Here is a 16,269-nt window from a genome sequence, read left to right on the forward strand (position 1 = left end):
AGGAACGATTTTTCGGCGAGGAGTCCCTGAAAACGGTGTATTGGATTCCTCTGTAGCAGCAGGAATAACTTGTGTTATGTAAGTTATATTGCAGTCTACCCTCCGCCTGGTCACGCCGTTAAGGATAGCAAGTGGTGTGAACTTTGGCCTCGACGGATTTCTGTATCAATAAAGTAAGAACAATGGGGAAAATGCTCACTGTCACAGAGAACATCGAGTGTATTCCACCAAAACGGGGGAACCAGCGTTCGGCTGCATAGACTCGCGTCTATGCGACAGTATGTGCCGTAACGTACACTGAATGTTCACCTGTATTCAAAATACATAAATCCGGATCTCTTACTATTGTTTCCAACTCCATTCCCCTGGAACAAGTCGTTTCAGAGCCCTATAAAGCGTTATGGGCGTTAAAATACCCCAATAGGAGGAAGGGAGGTGGAAGTTGATTTATAAGATCAGTGACATCATTTATATTGAGAGGCTGGCCTGGTGGAAAATAAGCAGTACACACTGTTGCTATGACAGGCAGCGGAATGCGAACTGCTACAGTCTCTATCGGGGTTCTTAGTGGAAGCCCTTCATTGTAAATATCAGAACGGACAAAAATTACAACGCCACCGGTAGTTCGCTTAGCAAAATGCCGTTCTCTCGAGTATAGTCAAAAATCTCTCAAAACCGTATGATGACCTGGTTAGAGATTATTTTCCTGTTTCAAGGTGTTGTGCTTCTCCAATTTGACGGCAATATCGCCAACGTGGTTGCCCTTGAGCAATCGATCAACTTGCACGGCAGTGTGCGTCTTTAGCAACAAACTACCGTTGCGGATTTTTTCAGATCTTCTAGATCGCCGAACACACCTTCTATGTGCCTACTAATCAAACTAGACTTTACCAGATTTAAGTCACTCCTGTCAGTTCTGGTAGCAAACCAGAAACAAAGGGAAGCTGGACTTCGGTGAGGGCCACCTTGGATTGGCAGAAGACATTTCGCAGCCATGCCCGAAATCAACCTTCCCGAATGCTACCCACTCCGATCAGGGGTCTCTGTAGCCCAACCAAGCAACCTGGTGGTATAAGGTATTGCCCGGGTTCCAATATTATACGGAATGACTGAGGCAATGAGCACTAGGACTCCCCTCCTCCAATAACCCGCAATTGCATGTACCCCATAGCGTGTACAGTAATAAATATACAGAAAATATTAAAAACAAATAATGATAATATGACCTTTTGGCATTCGGCTGTGCAGAGACGTGTTGTCAGGCGGATACTACTGCACGGGTACATGGCGCTCCCACCCGCCAGCTTCCTGGGCGCTCACGAGCGAGCCTTCGAGCGTATTCGCACACGGAAGAAGTTCATCTCCGAGCAGCACTCACATCAAGAACTTTAAATTGGTCTATAACTAGCCCTAAAAAAATAATTTAAAAAAACGGTCCGATGGCCACATGTACACTTTTAGTCGCCTTTTGCGACAGGCAGGGATTACCCATCCACAGGAGTCCAACACATGTTACCAAACCGCAATCCACGTCCGCGCCGAGGTCGCCACTTTTAGTCACCTCTTACGACAGGCAGGGAATAACGGGGGCGTATTGTACATCCGCGTCTCCCACTCGCAGTGGGTGTTACCCTTTTAGTCGCTTCTTACTACGTTGAGGGTATACCGTGGGTGTATTCTTCGTCTGCGTCCACCCCCCCCCCCCTGCACAGGGAGTACAGAGAGAGAGTGAGAAAAAGAGGGGATCCGTCACTTCGAACATTGAAGTAATGCACGAAGAAAGGCAAGGTCCACGAAGGGCATGAAAATAAAAGACGCCCTAGGCCTCGAATGCTCTAATACCACGGGAGTCGGAAAAGAACAACTGTTGACCAAGGGAGGTCGGACAGGATGGATGAAAATGATGAGGTTGATGAAAGTAAGTGGAAGCAATACCAGTTCTCAGCTAGGGACAAAGTGGTCGCCAACCCACGCTCCCAACTTAAAAGCCCGTGGGGTAGGGGATACCGTGGGTGTATTCTTCGTCTGCGTCCCCCACCCACTGACGGCCACCTTCAATGTGTTCTAATCATTTTGTAACTATAACACTGGAACACCGCCCCCATAATCGGCGGATCCTTGCAACGCTACTCTCCTCACGTTACAGTTCGTTGTTGTCTTATTGCTATTGTTGTATTTGAATGTGTAGCTAGGACGGCCAATCAGTCGGTAAATAGTGCTTAAAGAAGGTGGTCGGTTTACATGGCATGTTTGAAAATGTACCAGTTGGCCCGCCAGGGCCGTACTTACATGTGTCCCGCATGCGCTAATGATGAATGAGATAACTAACAACTGATTTTCACAGGGGTACTACTGTGTGCAGGTATGTTACGTCAGAATACATTACATTACAGGGCACATCTACCTGAATATGCTGGAGAATTGGCTCATGAACAGTTGGAGACCGATAGCACCTACCAACAGGATGGTGCTCAACCTCATTTCCATGTTGATGTTAGTGACTTTCTGAACAGCAGACTTCCAGAAAGATGAATGGGTCATATCGGGAATGAAGACCACGCCCTCATATCATGGTCTCCACGCTCTCCTGATCTCACCCCTTGCGACTTCTTCGTATAGGTTTATGTGAAAGACGCAGTTTTTACGCCACTATTACCGGCTGATCTAACAGAACTGCGGGCCCGCATCATCAACGCCTTTGGTCGAATGGACAGCGACATGCTACGTCAGGTGTGGGACAAACTTGATTATAGAGTCGATGTGTGTAGAGTCACTCATGGAGCACATATCGAGCACTTGTAGGCTCATAAAAAATTGTGAGTTTTTCTGTCTGTCTATATAATTGTATAATACTGCAACAAATAATAAACAAACAAGAATGTTTTGAAACCGCTCCAATCATTTCTGCGCACCCAGTACTAAGAGGTGTTGCATGTTCCGCAGCGCTACATGTCTATTGTGCCCCTTTGCGTTAGTAACCTAAGCCTCCTTTCTGAACGCTGAATATTGAAGTATTTTTGTACAAGTTTTTTTACTAAGTTCTTTTAAACCGAGCTCGATAGCTGCAGTCGCTTAAGTGCGGCCAGTATCAGTAATAGGGAGATAGTGGGTTCGAGCCCCACTGTCGGCAGCCCTGAAGATGGATTTCCCTGGTTTCCTATTTTCACACCAGGCAAATGCCGGGGCTGTACCTTAATTAAGGCCACGGCCGCTTTCTTCTAATTCCTAGGCCTTTCCTATCCCATCGTCGCCGTAAGACATATCTGTGTCTGTGCGACGTAATGCAATTAGAAAAAAATTAGAAAAAAACTTTTTAAGTAAGCAAGCAACAATCACAAATTTTTAAGATTAATGTCTAATTATTTTAATTTGTACAACAGTGATTCAATAGGTATAGCATATTTTTAAGGCATCACTCTAATGTGATTAAAATATTTAATGGAATGTATTTGAGGATGGCCACAATGAACCCGAAAATTGTTCTAGTTTGAAGTTGTGAATAGGCGGAACCATTATAAGAAGTTACTTTTAAGAATTAGTGTTTGCATATTGTTAATATCAATATAGAGCTAACTAAGAAATTCATAAGTTGTAATCCCGAATGCAAGCTCACAGCTATGTGAGCCTATCCGCACGGCCAACTTGCTCGGTAATAACACAGTTTTTCTCAATACAGACCTCGGTAGGCAGTTCAGAATGAAACAATCACGTAAACATATGTTCTCTGGTTTAGAGAGATTCTAGTGGAAAATGCCCGTTGACAGCGATAAAATGACTCAAACTACGTATTTAATGATCCACTGAGGATAATGGAAGGAACTCAACACTTCGCCTAGAGCATGAATCACGTCAGGAACCTGTTTATTACCCTGCTGGCACAGTGTGATCTATGTGCTATGTCTATTAAGCCATCGATCGCATTAGTCAGCATGTAAACAAAGTATTAATCAATTGTACCACTTGTATCTTACCCCGAGATTGATATATCGAGAGCTTCAACCGATCTCCTCTGAATAAGCGGTCACAAGCAAACTATTGAAACGTAACTCTTAATCATGTCAGCTTCTCGTTGTCACTGTGTTTTCAGAACATTTATTTGCCGCTAAAAGTATTACATTTGAAAAAGCGAACACTTTAAGGGAAGAACTTCGGACAAGTTAAATATGTAGGGGAAAAACATATCCTTAAGAAAAAGGTTGTGGGTCGAAATATCTTTGTTTTTGTTGTTGGTTTTACGTCGATCCGACACAGACAGGTCCTATGGCGAAGATGGCATGAGAAAGTTCTAGGAGCGGGGAGGAAGGGCTTTGTTACACTAGAAAGCACAATATCTCTCATTTATTTTGGGCTTGTAATCTGAAAGTGGAACCATTCGACTTGAGTGATTTCATCGTATAAAAAGCCAGTCTAAATTATTTATTAAATAATTGAAGATCACCCTGGAATAAGGATCTAACCAACAAATCATGTTTTTTTTTTGGGAGAGAGGAATGTTATTTTAGAGGTTTATTTTTACATGAACCTAATTGCTTATGCAAGTGTACAAATTAGTTCATGTATTAAAACAATATTGTATTGTTTTAACTTAGTGTTTTAAAAGTAATGCATGAATTGGAAGTGATACAACAGAAACTAATCTGCAAGTATGTCTTCTTTATAACGGAAGAGGAATCCTCTACGTGTACTTGCAACACAAATGATGACAAATAATAACATCAGCGGTTTGATAAAAATAACAGCAAAAAGACTATCAAGAAAATATTTGAAAATATATATGTGATTTCGTCTATTATTTCTATTAGACCTGGTAATGAAGCAACACAAGCACTGTCCACCATCTTGACTCCCTACACCACGGAGGATAATGTGCCGGTGGTTGCAAACCAACTTGAAGTTCAAACGTAAGACGTAAGATGACAGCACTGCATAGAGGCGTGATGATACACTCTATTTCCACTGAAATCTCACTTTTCAAAATTGAGTTGGTTACATACTTCTTCCGGGCAGGCTTTCAATTGTAAAGAAAGATACATTTTAATTGGAGTTTGGAAGCAAAAGATAACATTTTCTGATTAATCTTCTGATCAGTTACATTTATTTCTCATTTTATTCTATAATTTACTTGAGATATCCTTCACAAAGAGCGATCCAAATTGAATCTATGCCATATTCAACGAGGCTTGATACCGAGAATCATTCGTAGCTATCGCACCATCTCCATCGCTGCAGCACTGATAATCGCCTGGAATTGAACCACTGTATCTGACAACTATGTTTAAGGCAAAAAGTAATTTAAAGAGAGGTGGCAACAGTTCTCTTCAAACACCTCACTATGATGTTGAAAGGAAGTCACAATTTTTGGTGTCAGCTCATCCTGGCTTGTACGATGAGCGCTTGCAGGTAACCCTCTGCTACAATAAACATCAGAGTTTCATATTCACTGACTGGTCTCGGATAACTGCGTGAGACCTCAAAACGGTCTATGTGGGATGCTAATTAGTTGTGTATATTAATAATTCAGAATTTTTTAATAAGGGATACAGTTACGCACCTTCTACCACCATTTTTCAAACAGAACTCTTTGCTATAAAACAGGCAGCAAGATGTACTTACCAAATAATTATAGTGCTCAAATATTCAGTGATTCTCAATCTTACATCACCATCGTAAGAGACAAATATAACCTACACCCACTGGCCTCAAACATCAGGAATTTAATCTGATGATGATGATGCTTGTTGTTTTAAGGGGCCTAACATCGAAGGTCATCGGCCCCTAATGGAACGAAATGAATGACATGAGACATGAAGTTAAAATTTTAAAAAGTATCCACTGACTAGAGTTAAAAAAGAATGGTGATGAAGAAAAATGAGGGTGAGATTAAAACAGTCAGTGGATCTAATACGCAATGCCTTATGTTCTATTAAAATAAGAGAAAGTACAGGAAATTGAAGGAATAAGGCATTGCCCAGTAATACAGATATTAACACATAATTTACGTTAGACGTTCAAATAACACATTAAAATGCGCAACACAAAATAAAATAAAGTCAATGAAATAAAAGCGCAACTGACATAAACAACACTAGGACAAAGGACAACATCACACACGATAAAACAGACCACTATCCCTCATAAAGCGGATGACGAGGTCTGCTGACTGCTCGTCATCGCGCAAGATAAGGGAGATAGTACTCGGAAGGTTAATACTACGGCGCAGATCGACCAGGTCCACGCACTCCGTAAGGATGTGTACCACGGTAAGATGGTCGCCGCAGGTACACACCGGACGGGGTTCTCCTTTCAGTAGATGGGAGTGCGTCAGGATACCGTGGCCGATCCGAAGGCGACATAATACCACGGCTTCCCTCCGCGAAGCCCGCAGGGAAGTCCTCCATACCTTCGTTGTTCCTTTTATCGCTCTCAGCTTATTGGGAAGTGGGATGGCCTGCCACTCCATCTCCCAATGAGACATAACCAGATGTCTCAGCTGAGAGCGAATATCACTTGCTGGAACCTTGAAAGGCAACGGGGGCAGTGTAACTGCCTCCTTGGCAGCCTGATCTGCTAACTCGTTTCCCTCTATGCCCATGTGGCTGGGGAGCCACACAAACGTAATTCTGGTGCCGGCATCCGAACACCCGGCCAGCAGGTCCTGGATCTGCTGCACCAGAGGGTGTCGAGGGAAACAGGTATCAATAGACTGAAGCGAACTCAAGGAGTCAGAACACACAAGAAAATGTCGGCGCTCATTGTCTAGCGCGTACCGCAGAGCCTCACAGATAGCATAGAGCTCTGCCGTGTACACACTACAGGTATCCGGGAGAGCAAAAAGAAACCGATCATTGTCGACAACGAACGCACAGCCCACCTTCGTATCTGTCCGTGAACCATCCGTGTAAACGACGACTGAACCTGGATAGCGGCCAAGAACGGACAGGTAGATCCTCCGATAAATCGAAGGGTCCGTGTCTCCTTTCGGGCCAGTGTGCAAATCCAGGATGATTTCAGGTCGTCGCACAACCCACGGAGGTACCCCACTTGGTTGTCTGACAAGGCAAGGAATCGAAGGTACGTCAAACAATTCATAACTGCTATCCAAGCGTATCCCAACCGGCCGCGTCGCACGTGGATGAGCAACGTACAACAAGCGGTTGCCATTGTTGAACACGCAGGGATAGCTCGGATGAAGTGGCATCTGTCGCAAATTTGCAGCATATGTAAGTAATAGTTGCTGGCGCCTCAGGTGTAGAGGCGGCACACCAGACTCAGCGAGCAGGCTAGCGATGGGGCTAGTACGAAAAGCTCCCGTCGCCAACCTAACCCCGCTGTGGTGGATACTGTTCAGCTTCGCAAGAACGCTTGGTCTTGCGGAGCCATATGCTGCACTGCCGTAGTCTAACCGGGATAAAATGTGTGCCCGATAGAATCGCAGGAGCACCACGCGGTCAGCCCCCCAATTAGTGCTGCTAAGAAACTTCAAGAGGTTAAGCCTCTTGGTGCATTGCACTTTTAGCTCCCGCACGTGTGGCTCCCACGATAATTTACTGTCAAAAAGGAGCCCAAGAAATCGGTAGGTGTCAACAACTGGAAGAACGACATTTCCTAGATAAAGCTCAGGATGAGGGTGAAGAGTACGTTGACGACAAAAGTGGACAACGGAGGTCTTTGCGGCAGAAAACCGAAAGCCATGTTCTAAGGTCCACTTCTCCACCCTCCTAATAGCTTGCTGTAACTGTCGCTCTGCGACTGCCATACTGCACGAGCTATAGTGCAGAGCAAAATCATCCACATATAGGGACGGTATTACGGCTGGACCAGCAGCAGCGACAATACCGTTTATGGCAATCGCGAACAGAGTGACACTAAGAACCGATCCCTGTGGGACTCCATTTTCTTGAACGTGGTATTGCGAATATGTCCTCCCTACTCGGACACGGAATAGACGAAGGGACAAAAAATTCGCAATAAATACCGGCAAGTTACCTCGGAATCTCCATTGATGCAGGACTGAAAGGATGCCATATCGCCAGGTGGTGTCGTAGGCCTTCTCCAAGTCAAAGAAGACAGCTACCAAGTGCTGTTTGCGGAGAAACGCATCCTGGATAGAGCTCTCCAGGCGTACCAAGTGGTCTGTGGTGGATCGAGCGGCTCGAAATCCACATTGGTACTCGGACAAAAGTCCATGTTTCTCCAGACACCACACGAGTCTGCGATTTACCATCCTCTCAAATAGCTTACACAGGCAATTTGTAAGACAAATCGGTCTGTAACTTCCTGCATACTTAGGATCTTTGTCAGGCTTGAGGACAGGGATGACTATGCCCTCTCGCCACTGAGACGGAAAATCACCCTCTGTCCAGATTCGGTTGAACACACGAAGGAGATATAGTAAACTATCATCACTAAGGTGTTTCAACATCTGGTTATGGATGTTATCCGGTCCAGGAGACGTGTCCTTGCAAAGCGCTAAGGCGCTGCGGAGTTCCCACTCCGTAAAGGGCACGTTGTAGTCCTCTGAATCATGGGTGGCAAAACTAAGGTGATGACGTTCTGCCTCCCGCTTCAGAGGGAGGAAATCAGGATTGTAATTCCCGGAGCCAGAGACATCCGCGAAATGACTAGCGAGATGATTAGCAATCGCAAGGGGATCAGTGGCGACACTGCCTGCAATGGAAATTCCCGGTACAGCAGATGATCCTTGAATACCCGAAATTCGTCGAAGTTTCGTCCACACTTGAGATGATGGAGTATGTGACGTCATGGACGACACATATCTCTCCCATGAAGCCTTCTTACTTTGTCGAATAAGAACTCGCGCCTTAGCGCGGAGTTTCTTAAATGTTACCAAGTTGGCCACAGTAGGCTGTCGACGGTAACGTTTATGAGCGCGACGGCGTTCTTTGATGGCTGCTGCTATTTCATCGTTCCACCAAGGAACGTGTTTTCGGCGAGGAGCCCCCGAGAAAAACGGAATGGACTCCTCAGCAGCAGCAAGAATAACTTGGGTGACGTAAGTTATTTCCTCGCCGACGGTCCGCCTGACATCATCGGTAAAGACAGCTAGTGATGTGTACTTTGGCCAATCAGCATGTTTAAGAATCCATCGAGGGGGAGCCTCGACGGGTTTATGTTTCAACAAAGTAAGAATGATGGGAAAATGGTCACTGTCACAGAGATCATCGTGTGCATTCCACCGAAACAGTGGAACCAACGTACGGCTGCATAGACTTACGTCTATGCGAGAGTATGTGCCGTAACGTACACTAAAGTGAGTTGGTTCCCCTGTGTTCAAAATACATAAATCCAGATCTGATAGGAGTGTTCCCAGCTCTCTTCCTCGTGGGCAAGGTGTTTCAGAGCCCCATATGGGGTGATGGGCGTTAAAATCGCCCAATAAGAGGAAGGGTGGTGGAAGCTGATCTATAAGATCAGCGACATCATTGATGTTCAGATGCTGGCCAGGTGGAAGATAAACATTACACACTGTTGCTATGACAGGCAGCGAGACGCGAACAGCTACAGCCTCAAGAGGGGTTCTTAATGGAACCTCTTCGCTGTAGCTATCAGAACGTACAAAAATGCCAACGCCTCCGGAAGCCCGGTGAGCATAGTATCGTTCTGTCGAGTATAGTTTGAAATGCCTCAAGACCGTATGATGACCAGGTCTGAAATTCGTCTCCTGAAGACAGACTATACTCGCTGCGTACTCACTAATAAGCTGACGTAACTCAGCAAGATGCCTGTCATAACCGTTACAATTCCACTGTAACAGTGCCATAGTGTGGACTATAAAAGGAGTGTTAGGTTATGAGCGAAAAAGTGCTCGTAAGCCTAAACACTATCTAGTTCTACATCCGTAGATGTAGAGGACAGTGCGACATCCATTCCGTCATCGAAAGATGGCAGGGGTGTCGCCCAGAACTTCGACGCTTTTCGCGCGCGAGGGGGTCCCCTACGAGGAGAGCGCGCCGGTTTTGGAGCAGGAGTGCCTCCTGGCGCAGACTCATATCCCCCAGATGGGGGGCATGACTTCTCCTTCGCAGGGGAAGTCCGAGAGCGCTCAGGACGGGCGCTCTTCTTCCCCTTCTTTTTTTCGAGTTTAGACGGGCTGGGAGATGGTTTCCCAGCCCTGGTCGACGATGCCGCCTCCGCCGGCTGGGGCACGACTTTCGTCGACCTCCTAGGGGGGGGAGACTTAGTCTTCCCCCCTTGCTGTGCCGGCTGGCAACTGCCAGCCGGCACAGACTTCTGGTTGGTCGAAGGTGGGGTGGTCCCCCCCTTCGAGCTTTGACTATTCGCGACGTTGCTGGGAGCAGCAACAGTCGCCTTGGGCGCAGCGGTCTGGACAGGTGTCGAGGTTGTGAATGACGAACCTGGAAGACTCTGAGCTATCAACGTATAGTCTAGTGTACGGGCAGGTGTATTCGTAGAATTAAACTTACGGCGCGCTTCGTGGTAGGAAAGACCATCCAGGGTCTTGATCTCCTGGATCTTCTTCTCACTCAGGTATGTCGGACAGTTCCGATCCCGAGGAGAATGAAAACCGGAGCAGTTAGTGCACTTGTATGGAGTTGTGCACTCCTCCGCGCCGTGAGCTACTCGTCCACATGTACCACATACAGCCTGATTCGAACAGCGAGATACCATATGTCCGAATCGCTGGCATTGATAGCATCGCATAGGAGGCGGGATGTACGGCCTCACATCGCAACGATAAGTTGTTACCTTGACTTTCTCTGGTAACACTGACAACTTGAAAGAGACAATGAAGGCACCAGTGGCAACGTCTTCACCGTTGACCTTGCGCGTAATGCGCCGGACGTGTGTCACGCCACGGTTCTTCATGTCTTCCATCAACTCGTCGTCAGTGTTCAAAATAAGGTCGCGGTGAAAGATGACTCCGCGAACCAGGTTCAAGGATTTATGCTCCTCCACTTTGACGGGGATTTCGCCAAAGTGCTCGCACTTAAGCAACTGATCAGCTTGCAGTGCTGTACGAGTCTTTAGAAGCAAACTACCGTTGCGCATTTTCTTCAGTTCCTCCAGTTCGCCATAGACGCCTTCGATGTGCCGACTAAAAAGGATCGACTTCACCAGCTTAAAATCGTTCCCATCGGTTCTGGTAGCGACCAGAAACCTAGGGAAGCTGGATCCCATTCCTTCACGCTGCGCATGTTCCCAGGGAGTTGAACCTCTCAGGGAAGCAAAAGTTAAAGACTTAGGTGGGCGACCACCTTGTGAGAGCCGACTTCGTTTGGAAGCCATGCCCGATAGCATCCTCCCCGAATGCCACCCACTCCGATCAGGGGTCTCTGTAGCCGAACCAAGCAGCCAAGGCAATACCCACCTGGTCGTAGCAGGTATTGCCCGGGGTCCGATGTTGGACGATGCCTAATACGGCATGACTGAGGCAATGAGTACTAAGACTCCCTTCCTCCAGTCACCCGCAATAGCATGTACCCCATAGCGTTTACAGAGCACTAAGTATAGAGAAAAAAATAAAAATAATTAATAATAATATGTCCTTCTGGCATTCGGCTGTGCGGGGACCTGCGTTGTCAGGCGGATACCACTGCCCGGGTACATGATACTCCCACCCGCCGCGTCCTGGGTGGTTGCTGGCACGGGCTTTCGAGCGTAGTCGCACACATAGGAGCTCCATCGCCGGGCAGCACGCACATCAAATTTGGAATGGTCTACATCCGACCCTCAGAAAAATAATAAAAAATAAAGAGGGGACCATGGCCACATGACCCTTTAAGTCGCCTTCTACGACAGGCAGGGATTACCTATGGATGTATTCAGCCTCTCCCATCCACAGGAGGTCCATCACATTATACCAACCGCAATCCATGTCCGCGCCAAGGTCGCCCCTTTTTGTCGCCTCTTACGACAGGCAGGGGATACCGCGGGTGTATTCTGCATGTGTGTCCCCCACCCGCAGGGGGTAGTGTGTTTGGTCCGCGAGAGGTATTTTATTTCCCTCAAGTCCGCCGGCAAGCCGGTTAGGACCCCCCTATCCGCCACCTGGGACGCGCCACGTGGGAGTATCACCTCTCCCCCTGCTACGCCATCGTAGTAGGTTCGTGGGGAATTTAATCTTATCCAGCAACTTGCATATCTCTTTTAGTCGGGTAAAAGGTCATGCTGGAACTGTTGGAAATGGGAGGGCGAACATGTTAGCAAGATACTCAGCTCTGTGGGATACAGATTTCACCTTCTCGATGTGTCCCGTATCTCACGTGAAGAAGATATTTAGGAGTGAAATGGAAGAGAATTGGAACTCTGTATGGACAAATAGCATGGAGGGATATGTCACGCGAGAGTAGTTTTTCCAATCGTATTCCAATGAACGTTTAACTTCAAAATTCTTCGAACCAACTTTTATACATACACAGTTCTTTACTGGACATGGTAAATTCAGTTATTTTCAACCGTTTAAAATACAATCACCAGAGGATTACCTTTGTAATTGCCAATCAGAACGAACAGTAGCTCATTTAATTTTATATTTTCCACTATGCTCTATCAAAAGGAACAATTTTTTTTAGACACCTGAGTTACTGCAATGTAAACTTTTCCCCGCCACTTTCTCGTGTATTTGTGAGAAGGTGTTGCACTTCGGCTGTTATATGTTCCTTGGAAAATATTTTTAACTCGTTGTAATATTCTTATGCAGTATTTTGTTCTTGTAGGTAATGAATTAAACTTAATATTGTTTTGTTATAAACTATAGCCCTAAAATACTTTTAGTTAAACTGGAGGATAAACAATATAATTTATTACTAATTTTTAAAACTAAATATTCTTAAATTATCTTAAAAGTTTGGTTTAACTAAAGAAACCATGCGGTAAGACCACTCACCAACCCTGGACGCGGCACAGCAGTTCGAAACTGTTCGTCTCACCTTGGTGACCTGCCCGTCTGTATTTGAGAAGATGATGATGATAATAATAATAATAATAATAATAATAATAATAATAATAATAATAATAATAATAATAATAATAATAATAATAATAATAATAATAATAAGATAGCGAGAGAGTGAAACCCGGTCCCGGCACATAGCCTACTCCTGTAAATTGACACCAATGCGTCTGCTCAAGACTTAACGCCACTATCCGACGCACGAATCACCACACACAGCGTCATAAGTTCTCACTCCGTATGCACGTTGTGGTGAGGTTGTTGAAGAGTTATTTATCTGGAATGCTCAAGCTACCTTCGCGTTTTAGTTCATTAGATTCCGTCCCTCTTCCTTTCAAATTAGCTAGGATACAGTGCAATTTAATTCCTTGTGTTGTGTTAAGATGTCGTCTGCGTGTATCCTAACACTACGTGCCCGCTCCCTTTATTGCCATTTTCATTGTTGTCTGATGATGTTTCCTTCCGTATTATTATTATTATTATTATTATTATTATTATTATTATTATTATTATTATTATTATGTCCGACTCGTTGGCTGCTGAATGGTCAGCGTACTGGCCTTCGGTTCAGAGGGTCGCGGGTTCGATTCCCGGCCGGGTCGGGGATTTTAACCTTCATTGGTTAATTCCAGTGGCCCGGGGGCTGGGTGTTTGTGCTGTCCCCAACATCCCTGCAACTCACACACCACACATAACACCATCCTCCACCACAATAACACGCAGTTACCTACACATGGAAGATGCCGCCCACCCTCATCGGAGGGTCTGCCTTACAAGGGCTGCATTCGGCTAGTAATAGCCGCACGAAATTATTATTATTATTATTATTATTATTATTATTATTATTATTATTATTATTATTATTATTACGACAGTCTTAATTAAGGCACAGCCTCAGCATTTGCCTGAAGTGAAAACGAGAAAGCCACAGGTATCCATCTTACGGTCTGCCGTCAGCATCCTTCGAATCTATGTGATCAATCAGTGTCGACAATGCCTACTGGAATATTAGCGAAACGTCGACTACTGGCCAACCGGGACGCAATCTAACAGCCCCAAAGCACTACAGACAATAAGAATATCATGGTGATAAAAAGGTACAATAAACAAAAATATCCTAACGGAATACGATTGTACGGTAAACAGCTGTTCAGAAAAAGATTGCAACATCCTGATTGTGAATCCTCTACACAAGTATAATAGATACAATATGCTCCTGGGAACAGTTTGCCCAGGAATCGGATCTTACTGGAATGAATGTTCTCTCCAAAGCTCAAGCTGAATGTGACGAGAAGTATTTTCGGAGGAAGAAGGCGATTAAAAACGGTCCAATGTGTGTTTTGCGTGACGAGTAACAACATTCTCGATGTGTCAATATACAAAACAATTCGAGCGTTAAAGGTGGAGGGAGACTTTGTCCGCGATACGGGGACGTAGGACATGAATAAAACCTATGAGACAATAATACAGGGTTAGACTACACAAGTCGACCATCACCAGTTCACTTGAAGGTTCCGTCAAATGCTATTATATATATTCATTAGGGTACAAGAAAGAAGTAGAGGTTTGACAATACTGGGTTTTTATGTGGTACTACCTGCCATATACGACATTGAAGATTACATTATATATGACTAGAAGAGCACATGGCGACCACATTTACTTGGTGACTGAGGACTAATGACGTCATACCAGACATCATAGACTGTTAGAGAGAGACAAGGAATTAATATTCAAAAACTAAGTCCGAAGTTTTGCTACTGCGCATGTCCATCTAATTTATTTAACACTTCACCGTAGATATGAAAAATGATCGTGACGTCATATGTAGGACGTCAGAGAAAAATTCAACAAATACGGCAGAATATTCGAGAAGATGGAGTTGAAGAGGTGTCGTCACTAAGATAAGACTACTTAAAATATACGACAATGTTGGTTATCAAGACCCGCAGAACTAAGGAATGCTTCGACAGTGAGTGCTATATCACAAGACGAGTAACACTGATGAAATTATATGAAGCACGGTAAACTATGGACGATGCTCATCTCGTGGATTATCACTGTGCCATAAAGGAGTATAGAAACCTCATAAAGCATAAAAGAGTGGAGTATATGAAAAAACAAAGTCTCAAGATTGCGGATCCTAATAAAGCGCTCCGAACACGTCCACTACGGTTCACGGAAGATATACCAATATATCGGTACTTAAAGAGACAATAATATAGTGTTAGGGCACACAAGTCAACCAATCAATTCACCTAGGCGCCTTCAAATGCTATTAGATATAGTAATGCGGGGCATGCAGTAGACACACAAGACTAGAATCAATAATAGAGGAAAATATTGAATCCTGCGAGATTTTTCACAAGGAATGGCGTAAAAAGACAAACCTTATCTGGAAAAAAAACAGCGAAGCCGGTCTAGATGGCATATACAACGAACACCGTAAGATATCACCACATGTCTGGAGATAACATGATGATGATGATGATGATTGTTGTTTAAAGGGCCTAACATCTAGGTCATCGGCCCCTAATGGTACGAAAAGAGACGAAATGGAATGACATATTAAAAGTCTAAAATTCTCCAATGACCAGAATTCAAAAACGTGAGAACGAAGAATGAATGGATGGACATGAATTTAAAACAATCAGTGGTTGCGACCCGCAATGTCTCACATGCACATAAACAGACGTGACAATATCGTATTACTGACCAAGGGACTACTGCTATAGCATAACACGGAATGGATTATGCGTGCAGTCAAAAGGGGGTCCTAAATCGAAGTTATCGGCCCCTCATAACGGTACTGATCGCAATCAAAATAGAACCATGTTATTTGTTCTGTTGCGGTACTAATCAAAAGTAGCAGAGACTTGCGGCATTCCACACATTATTGTACTACTCAGAGCTTATGAAATTCGACATATAATACAGACCTATGTTTTTCTCACTTTGTGGCGCCATTTACAGGCAACGCAAACCTATGGTGTTCATCACATAAGAGTACTAACCTCAGGGACCTCTCCCTATCCCGTGGTGTTCCTCATATAGTGGGTACTAATCATAGGCAAGGCAGAACCATGGTAGCTATCATCCCATGGTCCTGCTCATATGGTGGTACTAATCACAGGTACTGCAAAAGCCGACCGCACGGTGCTCCTGTGTGCTACTAATCACAAACCAATTCCGTACCTAATGTAGTGGTACTACGCACAAGTAAAAGCTACCCTTGGTGTTCTCCGCATGGTGGTACTAATCACAAGTAGTTTCATGGTTCTAATACAATCAACACTTGGTCGCCCCTTTTAGTCGCCTCTCACGACATTCAGGGG

Source organism: Anabrus simplex, chromosome 4 (assembly GCF_040414725.1).
Source record: "Anabrus simplex isolate iqAnaSimp1 chromosome 4, ASM4041472v1, whole genome shotgun sequence".
Taxonomy (NCBI): Eukaryota; Metazoa; Arthropoda; class Insecta; order Orthoptera; family Tettigoniidae; genus Anabrus; species Anabrus simplex.